Source organism: Cetorhinus maximus, chromosome 3, assembly GCF_964194155.1.
Source record: "Cetorhinus maximus chromosome 3, sCetMax3.hap1.1, whole genome shotgun sequence".
In the NCBI taxonomy this organism is placed as follows: Eukaryota; Metazoa; Chordata; class Chondrichthyes; order Lamniformes; family Cetorhinidae; genus Cetorhinus; species Cetorhinus maximus.
The window spans coordinates 6,262,037-6,277,517 of NC_135881.1; positions in this window are offsets into that span (position 1 = coordinate 6,262,037).

Consider the following 15,481-nt stretch of genomic DNA (forward strand, 5'->3'; position numbering starts at 1 on the left):
TGTAGCACATCCAGAGTCAGCAAAATAAACAATCTGGCCAAGAAATTCCCTTTCTTCAGACTGTGAAATTCTAAGATAAGAAATAGGAGCAAGAGTACATCATCATCCCTCAAGCCTGCTCTGCCATTTAATATGATGATGGTTGATCTTCTGTTTGAACTCCACTTTCCCACCCACACTCACTCCCAATATTCCTTGATTCCCAGGGAGACCAAAAATATGTTTATGTCAACCTTAAATATACTCAATGTTTGAGCATCCACAAACCTCTGGAGTAGACAATTGCAAAGATTTGGAATCTCTCAGTCCTAAATGGCAGCTCGCCCACCTGAGTGCTACCCTTGGTATAATTTCTCCTGATGCATAGCCAGGCCTCCTCCTTAACCACCACAAACGTGGGCTTCCATCTCCAAATGGGCATTTGCTGAATGAGGGCCCCTGTATTACCTAGGGACCATGCGGAATCTGAGGAGAAAGCCAGAAAATGCTTTCAGAGGAGGAGGGCTTAACAGGAAAATGAGTACAAATCCAACATTTAGTCCGATTAACTTGCGAAGCTACGGCCTGCATTCGTTGAACTGCAGAATTGGTAGTCCATGCCCCCGCAAGGACCATGCAGGACAGGATCCAAATCAGAGTCAGCATTCTGACGGCTCAGTTAAAGTTCTTGCACAAGCACTTCCGTCCGAGGTCCGCGTCCGCTTGACGTGCGATGCGTGGATCCACAAGGGTCGTCCTTCAACCTTCACGGCCGTATGGGTGGTGAGCAGGACTTGGAAAGGCCCCTCCCATCGAGGCTCCAAACAGTTCCTTCTCCTGAAGGTCTTTACCAGGACTAGGTCCCTGGGCTAGTATTGATGGCAATCTTCAATGGTGGGCTTCTTCTGAGCTTCTACTACCTGTATATGCAAGCTTTTGAGAGAATTAATGAGCGCTATACAGTATGTAATTATTCCCTCATCCACAGCGTGGATATCCATTTCCCTAGCAGACAAAGGTGGGGTCACCGGGAGGCGCATAGGACCTCCCATTACAACTTCACAAGGAGAGAGGGAGGTGGTACGGTTAGGGTGAGAGCGCATAGCCATGAGCGCCAAGGGTAGAGCTTCAGGCCATTTCAAACCGGTTTCTTCACATAATTTAGCTAGTTTGTTTTTCAGAATACCATTTTGTTTTTCCACCGCCCCAGTAGACTGGGGGTGGTATGGGCAGGAAAAGTGTTGGTTGAATTGTAAGGCCTTCAACAGTTCCTTTATCACTTTAGCGGTAAAATGGGGCCCATTATCACTCAATAAAATCTCTGGTATCCCAAATCTGGGTATGTATTCATGCAGCAACAATTTTACAACAATAACAGCATCATTTCGTCGGGTGGGATACGCCTCCACCCATCGCGAGAACAAACATACTATAACTAAAACATAATTATATCCCATACACTTAGGTATTTGTATAAAGTCCATTTGTAGGTGTACAAACGGGCCCCATGGCTGGGGTCCTGTACCAGCAGTCACTGTGGGCGCCTTGCCTGGGTTATGTCCTTGACATAGGTATGACAGGTATTACTAATCTAATGCCTATTAGCATTTTACTATTCACTATACATTCAACATTCATTCTATATACATGTGTTAAACCTCTGAGCTGGCAACCGGTCATGTCATGATTCTTGTGTCGTGAGAGATTCAATAAATGCTCATTAGTTACCCATAAAGGGACTACCCCTTCTTTAATCTGTCTTAAATTTTCTCGGGCTTGTTCCAGTGCCCAAGATCCATAGGTGCTGCATACATCATTTCTGCTTGCTTCGTCTGAAATATCTTTCCCTATTTCAATTAATTTATTGATAGTTCCCGCATGACTTTCGAGCACGGTAGCCAGGCTTTGGATTAACCAATGATGTCCCTATTATTGAATATTGTAGCAGCATCATTTATCAGGCTGCGCTTAACACGGTTCCCTCCCAAGCCTGATCGCATCTCGCCATTGAACTGAACTGCTTCAGTCATCAATTGGCGCGTCGGAGCCGTATAGAGTGCATGGGTATGGGTTGAGTACCACCAGGGCAGGATGACACCGGATACATTCAAGACTACGGGTACCAGCTCATGGTGTACATTATCATACAAAACTTCTGATTAACCAGTACCAAACCATTTGTCGGTCCTGGATGCATAGTCGGACAAGATGGGTCAGTCGGTATGCTTTGAGGGGCTTCAATTATCTCTACTCAGACTGTGGAAGTAGACGTGGAAGGTGGCTGGGTAGTGGCGGGCCTCCCATGCCTGATCTGAAGCAAACCCTTAATACAATTCGAAAGCACTTGTTCTCCTACTGTTATATTTATCATTCCCCGTTGTGTGTCGCATTCGGCACTGTCCATGCTGTACCAAAGTTCCTCCTGTGGTACGGGATGAGCAGTAATGATCCCCGATGTTGTTGCCAGTACTGATACACCCACGACCAGGATCGTAGATCTGTGGAGACATTAACATTGGCTCTCGTTCTTATATCTACAAGTGCACATGTATCACCTGTCATAATTACCTCGTATGGTCCATGCCTGTTCTCTCCGAGCTCATCCTGACCATCACCTTATTCCCCACTTGGTACATTGTTGCTCTTTGGATTTGACTGTTTCCATATCCTTAATCACCTGTCGGTCTCTGACTTCCTTCCTTAACTCATGCAATTGCCTACTTAATTCCCTTACATTGTCCTGTATTTTTCCTTTCAGTGGCCCTACACTCCCTACTATAATGCCTTCAGGTAATTGCCTGGCCCTTCCTGTTATCATTTCAAATGGGGTGAACCCTGCGGTCCTGCTTGGGGTAGCCTATGGCGCATTAGAATGTTGGGCTGTTCCCTGTCTCTTGATTGATTTTTTTTTAAGTTCAGTTCATCCTTTCCATCATCCCTGGACTCTGGGGGTGGTAAGGAGTATGGAATTTCGGTTTAATCTCCATAAGATTACACACTTCTTTAATGACTCTCCCTGTGAAATGAGTTCCCTGATCTGAATCCATCTGGGCAGGCACCCCCACTCCTTGCCCATCAATTGCCTCTACTACAGACACTGAATAATTTTACCTCCAAGGTTTTTTTCCCTGACCACGATCATCTTGATTCTCTTGAAGTCAGTTTCTCTATTGTCTTGATTGTTTAAAATGTTTCCTTACTCTTTAGGCAGTTCCAATGCCTCAGTTGATGGCCAGATTATCAAATTCATTTTCCTTAAAACAGTTTGTACATTATGTCCTCTTTTCCTAACTCATTCTCCTATTTGCCTCATGCCATTTTACACATGCAACAGCTACCATCTTATCTTGTTCAGGTTGCCTGGAGAGACTTTAAAATAAATAAAATATTCTCATGACCGTTTTAAAAACAGAAATCAGGTATTGACATGTTTTGCTTCCTTATCTTCTCAAACATTTTATTGTCTCAAAAGTAACCCACTAAATTGTGTCTGACCCTTTTCTTTTAGAATTATCCCAGATTCATTAACTCGGCCAAAAATTGGATTTCTGCCAAACTTTGTCAAGGTCTTGAGCTTAGCTTCATATTTTGGGAACAGACTTTACAAATACAAAAGCTTGCAGCATTTGAATTAGTGCCAATTGCTGTCAAACCTTTTAAAATGAAAATTCCCTTTTGAGAAATTTATCAAGAACCAAACCTCAAATTTTAAACTTTGTAAGAACTGTAATTTACACTATCAAAATTAAAACAACCCCTTTTTCATGTGTAATGATTTGTATCCAAGTTATAATTTCCGTAAGTTTACCGACACATTCTTTATCTTAGAAAGCACCCTCGGTATTCAAAGTAACCTGTTAAATTACACTGTACTTTACAACTCAAGATTGTCCCAAATTCAAATTACAGTGCTTTTGGAAAGCAAATTTCCTTTAATATTTAATTCATCTCTTCATAAGAAACCCCTTTCTATCCATTGGAACCACCTAGACCTTGTGTTTATGTCTTTTGGTTTTCCTAGAATCTTTCTGAATTTCAAGTAACTTTTTTTCCTCAGAATTTTAGAATACTAACTCATATGTATTAATCCCAATCAGTTTGGAAGCTGATGATGAGGGTTATTCCCTACTAGTCTGCAAGGGGGTGCTACAAGGCTTGGTTCACCTCAAACAAAGGCAAGCCCTGTTTTATCTTTACACTACCTTCAAATTACGATTTTTGCCAGAAATCTCAACTCAAACCTTATACTCAAAACTTTGGAATGTTTGAGTATAAACTCTTCCTTTAATCTAATATGGGGCTTTCGACTCTAAAGTGCTCAACTACACACACAAAAGGCAATTCAGGGAAGAAAACACATTAAAGCTCACATACAAATGCTTCATTGCACACAAACAAACACATAGATAAAGGTATGTATCGATACTCCTACAATACTGAAATTAACTCTAAACAAAGCTTCAAGTAGCAGCGGGGGAATAAAGGGATCTTGAAGGCTCCACCTATAGGGACCTTCAAACTGACTAAAGCTCACATTTTCTCTGCTGCTGCTTGTCAATTGCTCATTAACCCCCTAGGGGTACCCTCCCTCTCTACAAATAGCTCTTGTAACTTAGATCAAATCATTTTTTTTTAAGTTACAGAAAATTCAGTAGCGGACTATCTACCTCCCTTAAAACATATTATAAGTGCTCAATTCTGTCCCGATTAAAAGTTCCATCTGGTGGGAAGCTCTCTCCTTTACCTTGAGTCCATTTAACCCAATCAGAAACATATTGGACAATTTCAGGACTGTAATGGACATACATATAAGCATTTGGGGTTCCCTTCAAAGGAGGAACCTGGTGTTTCTTTGATGCCATATTACCCATTTTTATTTAATAATATACACAAAAGAAAGGCTAGTCTTTGGCGGGTCCCCGACCCCCAATCTACTACTACAAGGAACCTTCACCAATCAGTTCACTCATACACTTCCAGGGGTCCCAGACCCCGAGCCACAATCTCGCATACACACTCAGCGTTCCAACTCCGAAGGGCTACCGACCCTGAGCACACACACACACACACTGTTCCAACTCCAGGTACTCAAACCTCGAGCACACTAAATCTACTTACAACTCCAGGGACTCGAAACCTGAGCACACTAAATCTACTTACAACTCCAGGGACTCGAACCCCGAGCACACTAAATCTACTTACAACTCCAGGGACTCGAACCCCGAGCACACTAAATCTACTTACAACTCCAGGGACTCGAACCCCGAGTACACTAATACTACTTACAACTCCAGGGACATGAACCCCGAGCACACTAATACTACTTACAACTCCAGGGACTCGAACCCCGAGTACACTAATACTACTTACAACTCCAGGGACATGAACCCCGAGCACACTAATACTACTTACAACTCCAGGGACTCGAACCCCGAGTACACTAATACTACTTCCAAGTCCAGGGACTCGAACCTCGAGCACACTAATACTACTTACAACTCCAGGGACATGAACTCCGAGCACACTAATACTACTTCCAACTCCAGGGACTCGAACCCCGAGTACACTAAATCTGCTTACAACTCCAGGGACTCGAACCTCGAGTACACTAAATCTACTTACAACTCCAGGGACTCGAACCCCGAGCACACTAAATCTACTTACAACTCCAGGGACTCGAACCCCGAGCACACTAAATCTACTTACAACTCCAGGGACATGAACCCCGAGCACACTAAATCTACTTACAACTCCAGGGACTCGAACCCCGAGCACACAAAATCTACTTACAACTCCAGGGACTCGAACCCCGAGCACACTAAATCTACTTACAACTCCAGGGACTCGAACCCCGAGCACACTAAATCTACTTACAACTCCAGGGAATCGAACCCCGAGCACACTAAATCTACTTACAACTCCAGGGACTCGAACCTCGAGCACACTAATACTACTTACAACTCCAGGGACTCGAACCCCGAGTACACTAAATCTACTTACAACTCCAGGGACTCGAACCTCGAGCACACTAATACTACTTAGAACTCCAGGGACTCGAAACTCGAGCACACTAAATCTACTTACAACTCCAGGGACTCGAACCCCGAGCACACTAAATCTACTTACAACTCCAGGGACTTGAACCCCGAGTACACTAAATCTACTTACAACTCCAGGGACATGAACCCCAAGCACACTAAATCTACTTACAACTCCAGGGACTCGAACCCCGAGTACACTAATACTACTTACAACTCCAGGGACTCGAACCCCGAGCACACTAAATCTACTTACAACTCCAGGGACTCGAACCCCGAGCACACTAAATCTACTTACAACTCCAGGGAATCGAACCCCGAGCACACTAAATCTACTTACAACTCCAGGGACTCGAACCTCGAGCACACTAATACTACTTACAACTCCAGGGACTCGAACCCCGAGTACACTAAATCTACTTACAACTCCAGGGACTCGAACCTCGAGCACACTAATACTACTTAGAACTCCAGGGACTCGAACCTCGAGCACACTAAATCTACTTACAACTCCAGGGACTCGAACCCCGAGCACACTAAATCTACTTACAACTCCAGGGACTTGAACCCCGAGTACGCTAAATCTACTTACAACTCCAGGGACATGAACCCCGAGCACACTAAATCTACTTACAACTCCAGGGACTCGAACCCCGAGCACACTAATACTACTTACAACTCCAGGGACTTGAACCCCGAGTACACTAAATCTACTTACAACTCCAGGGACATGAACCCCGAGCACACTAAATCTACTTACAACTCCAGGGACTCGAACCCCGAGTACACTAATACTACTTACAACTCCAGGGACTCGAACCCCGAGCACACTAAATCTACTTACAACTCCAGGGACTCGAACCCCGAGCACACTAAATCTACTTACAACTCCAGGGACATGAACCCCGAGCACACTAAATCTACTTACAACTCCAGGGACTCGAACCCCGAGCACACTAAATCTACTTACAACTCCAGGGACTCGAACCCCGAGCACACTAAATCTACTTACAACTCCAGGGACTCGAACCCCGAGCACACTAAATCTACTTACAACTCCAGGGAATCGAACCCCGAGCACACTAAATCTACTTACAACTCCAGGGACTCGAACCTCGAGCACACTAATACTACTTACAACTCCAGGGACTCGAACCCCGAGTACACTAAATCTACTTACAACTCCAGGGACTCGAACCTCGAGCACACTAATACTACTTAGAACTCCAGGGACTCGAACCTCGAGCACACTAAATCTACTTACAACTCCAGGGACTCGAACCCCGAGCACACTAAATCTACTTACAACTCCAGGGACTTGAACCCCGAGTACACTAAATCTACTTACAACTCCAGGGACATGAACCCCGAGCACACTAAATCTACTTACAACTCCAGGGACTCGAACCCCGAGCACACTAATACTACTTACAACTCCAGGGACATGAACCCCGAGTACACTAATACTACTTAGAACTCCAGGGACTCGAACCCCGAGCACACTAAATCTACTTACAACTCCAGGGACATGAACCCCGAGTACACTAATACTACTTACAACTCCAGGGACTCGAACCCCGAGCACACTAAATCTACTTACAACTCCAGGGACTCTAACCCCGAGCACACTAAATCTACTTACAACTCCAGGGACATGAACCCCGAGCACACTAAATCTACTTACAACTCCAGGGACATGAACCCCGAGTACACTAAATCTACTTACAACTCCAGGGACTCGAACCTCGAGCACACTAATACTACTTACAACTCCAGGGACTCGAACCCCGAGTACACTAAATCTACTTACAACTCCAGGGACTCGAACCCCGAGCACACTAATACTACTTCCAACTCCAGGGACTCGAACCTCGAGCACACTAATACTACTTACAACTCCAGGGACTCGAACCCCGAGCACACTAATACTACTTACAACTCCAGGGACTCGAACCCCGAGCACACTAAATCTACTTACAACTCCAGGGACTCGAACCCCGAGCACACTAATACTACTTACAACTCCAGGGACTCGAACCCCGAGCACACTAATACTACTTCCAACTCCAGGGACTCGAACCCCGAGTACACTAAATCTACTTACAACTCCAGGGAATCGAACCTCGAGCACACTAATACTACTTACAACTCCAGGGACTCGAACCCCGAGTACACTAATACTACTTACGACTCCAGGGACTCGAACCCCGAGCACACTAAATCTACTTACAACTCCAGGGACATGAACCCCGAGCACACTAAATCTACTTACAACTCCAGGGACTCGAACCTCGAGCACACTAATACTACTTACAATTCCAGGGACTCGAACCCCGAGTACACTAATACTACTTACAACTCCAGGGACTCGAACCCCGAGCACACTAATACTACTTCCAACTCCAGGGACTCGAACCCCGAGTACACTAATACTACTTACAACTCCAGGGACTCGAACCCCTAGCACACTAATACTACTTACAACTCCAGGGACTCGAACCCCGAGCACACTAAATCTACTTACAACTCCAGGGACTCGAACCCCGAGCACACTAAATCTACTTACAACTCCAGGGAATCGAACCCCGAGCACACTAAATCTACTTACAACTCCAGGGACTCGAACCTCGAGCACACTAATACTACTTACAACTCCAGGGACTCGAACCCCGAGTACACTAAATCTACTTACAACTCCAGGGACTCGAACCTCGAGCACACTAATACTACTTAGAACTCCAGGGACTCGAACCTCGAGCACACTAAATCTACTTACAACTCCAGGGACTCGAACCCCGAGCACACTAAATCTACTTACAACTCCAGGGACTCGAACCCCGAGTACACTAAATCTACTTACAACTCCAGGACTCGAACCCCGAGTACACTAAATCTACTTACAACTCCAGGGACTCGAACCCCGAGTACACTAAATCTACTTACAACTCCAGGGACTCGAACCTCGAGCACACTAATACTACTTACAACTCCAGGGACTCGAACCCCGAGTACACTAATACTACTTCCAACTCCAGGGACCCGAACCCCGACTGCACTAAATCTGCTTCCAACTCCAGGGACTCAAACCCCGAGTACACTAAATCTACTTACAACTCCAGGGAATCGAACCTCGAGCACACTAATACTACTTACAACTCCAGGGACTCGAACCCCGAGTACACTAATACTACTTACAACTCCAGGGAATCGAACCTCGAGTACACTAATACTACTTCCAACTCCGGGGACTCGAACCCCGAGTACACTAAATCTACTTACAACTCCAGGGACTTGAACCCCGAGCACACTAAATCTACTTACAACTCCAGGGACATGAACCCCGAGTACACTAATACTACTTACAACTCCAGTGACTCGAACCCCGAGTACACTAATACTACTTACAACTCCAGGGTCTCGAACCCCGAGTACACTAATACTACTTCTAACTCCAGGGTACTCGAACCCCCGAGTACACTAATACTACTTTTCAACTATAGGGGACTCGAACCCCTGGGTACATTAATACTACTTTTCAACTCCAGGCGACTCAAACCCCTGGGTACACTAATACTACTTTTCAACTCCAGGGGACTCGAACCCCTGGGTACACTAATACTACTTTTCAACTCCAGGGGACTCAAACCCCTGGGTACACTAAATTACTGGCCAGACTAATCTCCTAAATACTTAAATAGATGACTTACCCTAAGAGTCAGCCACAGGCAGGTGAAGGCCGATCACAGGTCAACGAACCCCAGAAGCCCAAATGGGGCTGCCGTGGACTGAGGAGTCCTTGAACCGCGAGGTCCTAACGCTGGCGCTCCAGGGGTTAGTCAACTCGGTGGGACCTCCAAGAAACTGTCGGAGATTAATCACACCAAGGCATCATTAATACATAGAAACCCCATTTATTACTTGTGCACATGGGAGAAGAATACAACGAGAGCTATTGTACCCTCTCAAAGCAGAATACACAAGCACTTGTTTAAAAGCATTTTACAACCAATCAGTAAATTTTGCACATCTCAATCCGCTTATTTGCATATGTTAACTGACCAATTCATGTTTAAGTTAATTTCCATTCCCACCACATCAGGTGTGGTGCCTACGCACTTGGTTATCACAATTTTGATTACATTCAGCCTGAGAAAGAACAACATGGAATGTCTCAGGGTTCATCCTACAACAGTGGTCAGACAAGATGGTATTGTTCTTCAAGGTTGCATTATTTTTCTCTTAGGCCTAAGCATTTAATTCAATTTCTCCATTAACCCTTTTAGCACTAAATGGTTCCCTATAGTTGTCTAGGCCACCACAGTACAATCATCAGTGAACATCCCCAGACCTGCCCTTGAGATGGAGGGAAGGTCATTGATGAAGCAGCTGAAGAAGGTTGGGCCTAGGAAACTACCCTGAGGAACTCCTGCAGCGATGTCCTGGGATTAAGATGATTAACCTCCAACAATCATAACCATCTTCTTTTGTGCTAGGTATGACTCTATCCAGTGGAGAGTTTTCCCCCTTTTATTTTATTATTCTTTCACGGGATGTGGGCGTCTATGGCTAGGCCAGCATTTCTTGCCCATTGCTAATTGCCCTAAAGAAGGTGGTGATGAGCTGCTTTCTTGGACTGCTGCAGTCCATGTGGTATAGGTACACCCATACCACATTTAGGGAGGGAGTTCTAGGATTTTGACCCATTGACAGCGAAGGAACAACGACATAGTTCCAAGTCAGGCTGGTGTGTGGCATGGAGGGGAATTTGCAGGTGGTGATGTTCCCATGTATCTGCTGCCCTTGTCCTTCTGGAAGGTAGAGGTTGTGGGTTTGGAAGGTGCTGTCTACGGAGTCATGGTGAATTCATGCAGTGCATCTTCTAGATGGTACACACTGCTGCCACTGTGTGTCGGAGATGCAGGAGAGTGGATGTTGAAGGTGGTGGAGCTGCTTTGCCCTGGATGGTGTCAGGCTTCTTGGGTGTTGTTGGAGCTGCACTCATCCAGACAAGTAGAGAATACTCAATCACATTCCTGACTTGTGCCTTGTAGATGGTGGTCAGGCTTTGGGGAGTCAGGAGGTGAGTTACTTGCTGCAGGGATTCCCAGCCTCTGACCTGCTCTTGTGGCCACATATATATGGCTGGTCCAGTTCAGTTTCTGGTCAATGGTAACCCCCAGGATGTGGATAATGTGGGGGTTCAGCAATGGTAATGAAATTACTGAGCAGCAGCGAACAGGCTATTGCTGACTATGTGCAACTTGATAGCACTGTTGACGACACTTTCCATCGCTTTTCTGATAGTCAGGAGTAGACTGATGAAGTGGTAATTAACCGGGTTGGATTTGCCCTGATTTTTTGTGCACAGGGCATACTGGGGCCATTATCCACATTGCCGGGTAGATGGCAGTGTTGTAGCTGCAGCTAGTTCTGGAGCACAAGTACACTTGCTGGAATGTTGTCAGGGCCCATAGCCTTTTCAGTATCCAGTGCCTTCAGCCATTTCTTGATATCACGTGGAGTGAATCGAATTAGCTGAAGACTGGCATCTGTGATGCTGAGGACCTCCGGAGGAGGCCGAGATGGATCATCCACTTGGCACTTCCGGCTGAAGATTGTAGCAAATGCTTCAGCCTTATCTTTTGCACTGATGTGCTGGGATCCCCCGCCATTGAGGATGGGGATATTTGTGGAGCCTCCTCCTCCAGTGAGTTGTTTAATTGTCCATCACAATTCACGACTGGATGTAGCAGGACTGCAGAGCTTAGGTCTGATCCGTTGGTTGTGTGATTGCTTAGCTCTGTCTATTGCATGCTTCTTTCTCTGTTTGGCATGCTAGTCCTGTGTTGTAGCTTCACCAGGTTGACGCCTCATTTTTAGGTATGCCTCGTGCTGCTCCTTGGCGTGCCCTCCTGCACTCTTCATTGAACCAGGACTGATCCCCTGGCTTGATGGTAATGGTAGAGTGGGGGATATGCTGGGCCATGAGGCTACAAATTGTGGTTGTGTGCAGTTCTGCTGCTGCTGATGGCCCACAGTGCCTCATGGATGTCCAGTTTTTAGTTGCTAGTTCTGTTTGAAATCTATTCCATTTAGCACGGTGGTAGTGCCACACAACATGATGGAAGGTATCATCCATTGGGACTGAACTTCGTCTTCACAAGGACTGTGGAGTGGTCACTTTTACCAGTACTGTCATGGACAGATGCATCTGCGACAGGTAGATTGATGAGGACAAAGTCAAGTATATTTTCCCTCTTGTTGGTTCCCTCACCCCCTGCCGCAGACCCAGTCTAGCAACTATGTTCTTTATGATTCGGCCAGCTCAGTCAGTAGTGGTGCTACTGAGCTACTCTTGGTGATGGACATTGAAGTCCCCCACCCAGAGTACATTCTGCACCCTTGCCACATTCAGTGCTTCCTCCAAGTGTTGTTCAACATAGAGGAGCACTGATGGGGGTGGGGGGCGTGTGAGGTAGGTAACGAGCAGGTTTCCTTGCCCATGTTTGACCGATGCCATGAGACTTCATGGGGTCCGGAGTCGATGTTGAGAAATCCCAGGGCAACTCTCTCCCAACAGTGTACTACTGTGCCGCCACCTCTTGTGGGCCTGTCCTGCCGGTGGGACAGGACATACCCGGGAATGGTGATGGTGATGTTTGGAACATTGTAAGGTATAATTCTGTGTGTAAGATTATGTCAAGCTGACTAGTCTGTGGGACAGCCCTCCCAATGGCACCAGCCCCCGGATGTTAGTAAGGAGGATTTTGCAGTGTTGACAGAGCTGGTTTTGTCGATGTCGTTTCAGGTGCCTAGGCTGATGCTGGGTGGTCTGTCTCTGTTTCATTCCACTTTTACTTATTCTAAAGAATGTGAATACCTCCTGGAACAAAGTGTCGAGGTAACACTCCCTCTCTCTGATGCTCCCGCGATGTCAGAAGCTCAGACTCCGCAGTAACTCCAAGCCGTAGCTCAAACTGCAGGCAATTACTGAAGATAAGATGGTCCAGGATCGCAATGCTCTACATCAAACACCGAGATTGCAGTTATGGCACACCACTTGCTGTGTTATGAATTTATATCCTTATTTATTTATTTGATCAGCTAACTATTTGCTTTTTTAGTAAAATAAAGTACTAGCAAGCTACAGTCGCCTGGTGTGAAGACAAAAGGACAACACTCAGAAGCTTCTGGAGGCACCACAAAAAAGAATAAAAAATACACTTCTTTCCTCTTCTGCTTCGAATTCCCAATTGTGTCAAATTTCCAACCTTAGCCTGCAATTTACGAAGCACTCTGTTCCCCAATCACTCTCTGCATGTAGAGAGCTGTCTATAGAGAGCTCATGACTCACACCCAAGTTACAACTGCTAAGTCAGTAATTAACATATTTTCAGGCAACAATTTTCAGTTAACAGTTGACTGTCACTGCCAGGCGGTTTCTGTTAACTAGGTATTTTAATTAGCTTCCAGTTTCCTTTGCCGTTTTAAAGTTTGAAGTCTAATTCTAAATGTTAATCTAAATTACATCTTGTGAAAGTTAAACAGAGAGATCCCACTTGCACCAGTTTCCCAACTTTAGCATTTAGCTTAGGAAGCACTCTGTTCCCTGATGGCTCTGTGCTTCACATTCTTCATTCTGCTCCCTCCATGACCCCCCTGGTCCACTACTCCATTACCCCCTTCCTACGGCAGCTTCCCATGCAATCGCAGAAGGTGCAACACCTGCCCCTTTACCTCCTCCTTCCTCACTACCCAAGGCCTCAAATACTCCTTTCAGGTGAAGCAGCGCTTCACTTGCACCTCATTCATTTGGTTTACTGTATTTACTGCTCACAATGTAGTCTCCTCTACATTGGGGAAACTAAATGCAGACTAGATGACTGCTTTGCGGAACACCTTCTTCAGTCTGCAAGTATGACCCAGATCTTCCTGTCCCTTGCCATTTCAGTTCATCATCTTGCTGTCATGCCCACATGTCCATCCTTGGCCTGCTGCAATGTTCAAGTGAAGCTCAACGCGAACTGGAGGAACAGCACCTCATCTTCCGCTTCAGCACTTTACAGCCTCCTGGACTTAACATTGGGCAGAATCTTCCGGTCGGCGAGACAGGGCGGTCCCAGGTTGCCGACACGTAAAATGACGCATGGTGACGTCAGGTGGAACTCCCGACATCACCCTGTGTCATTTCCATTTTCAGGTCAGCGGGGGCACAGCCAAGTCGGATGCGTGCCCGCCGACCTGTCAACGGCCTATTAAGGCCATTAGAAAACCAATTCAGCTCGTTAATGGACCTGCCCATCCAACCTTAAGTTTGGCGGGCAGGCCGGGAGCCCAGGCGGGCTTGTGAAAAAACATGAAACCTCATCCACTGGTGGGATGAGGTTTCATGAGAGTATTTAAATTTTAATGAAAGGTTTAGGTAAAAGTTATGGACATGTCTCAACTCTTGACAGTGTCACATGAGGGGACATGGCAGGGAAAATTTTTAAACTCCTTTACTAAAAGTTGAAAATCTGAGTCGATCTCCCTGAGGCAGCACTTATCCTCAGGGAGATCTGTGCGCTATTTTGTGCGCATTCGCGAAAGAGTGCACTCCCAGCTGAGGGAATTCCCCCCGCCCACACAGGGAGTGCATAGCGCTTCCTGACGAATGTCAAGCTGGGCGGGCCTTATTGGCCTGCCCATGTAAAATGGCAGTGTGCCCCCAACTGGGGGCACCGATTGGGAACCCTCCCGCTCGCGCCCGCTCCGGTTCTTCCCCCCCTACAACGGGGGGAAAATTTTGCCCATTGAGTTCAACAACTTCAGACCATGAACTCTGTTCTCCATTTTGATCATTTCATTTTTTTTCCCAACTCCCTTCCCCAGTAGGACCGTCTGTAACTTGTTCTTATGTTTTGGTTTCAGAGAACACTGACCCTTGTTCCCTGCTTTTTAACCTTTATGCCACTATCAGCATTTTCTTTAGCCTTTAACACTACCATTAACACTTCCTTTTGTCTTGTGTCCTTAACATCATTGCCAAATCTCTCCTGAGCTCCCACCTATCCCTGACCTTGTATTTTGCTCCATCTGCTCAACCCCCTCTCTTCAACAGTATAAAATCCATCACATTTCTACTTCTCTTCAGCTCTGAAGAAGAGTCAAACAGACTCGAAACGTTACCTCTGTTTCTCTCTCCAGCATTTTCTGTTTATATTTCAGATTTCCAGTATCCGCAATATTTTGCTTTTATATCACTCTGCTCCATACTAGGAGTTTTGGCTGAGATTCAATGCTGACACTCTGATGCCCAAGCTAATGGATTTGTAACAGGAGTGTGCAATTTGGGGCCAGACCGGAAGCTGATGAGTTTCCTGAGAGGAGGAGATGCTTTGCGTCTCCAATGAAGGTACTCTCCCTTCATTGAAATACATTAATGAACCATTTGGATTTTAAAATGATAATCCAATTACTGTTGG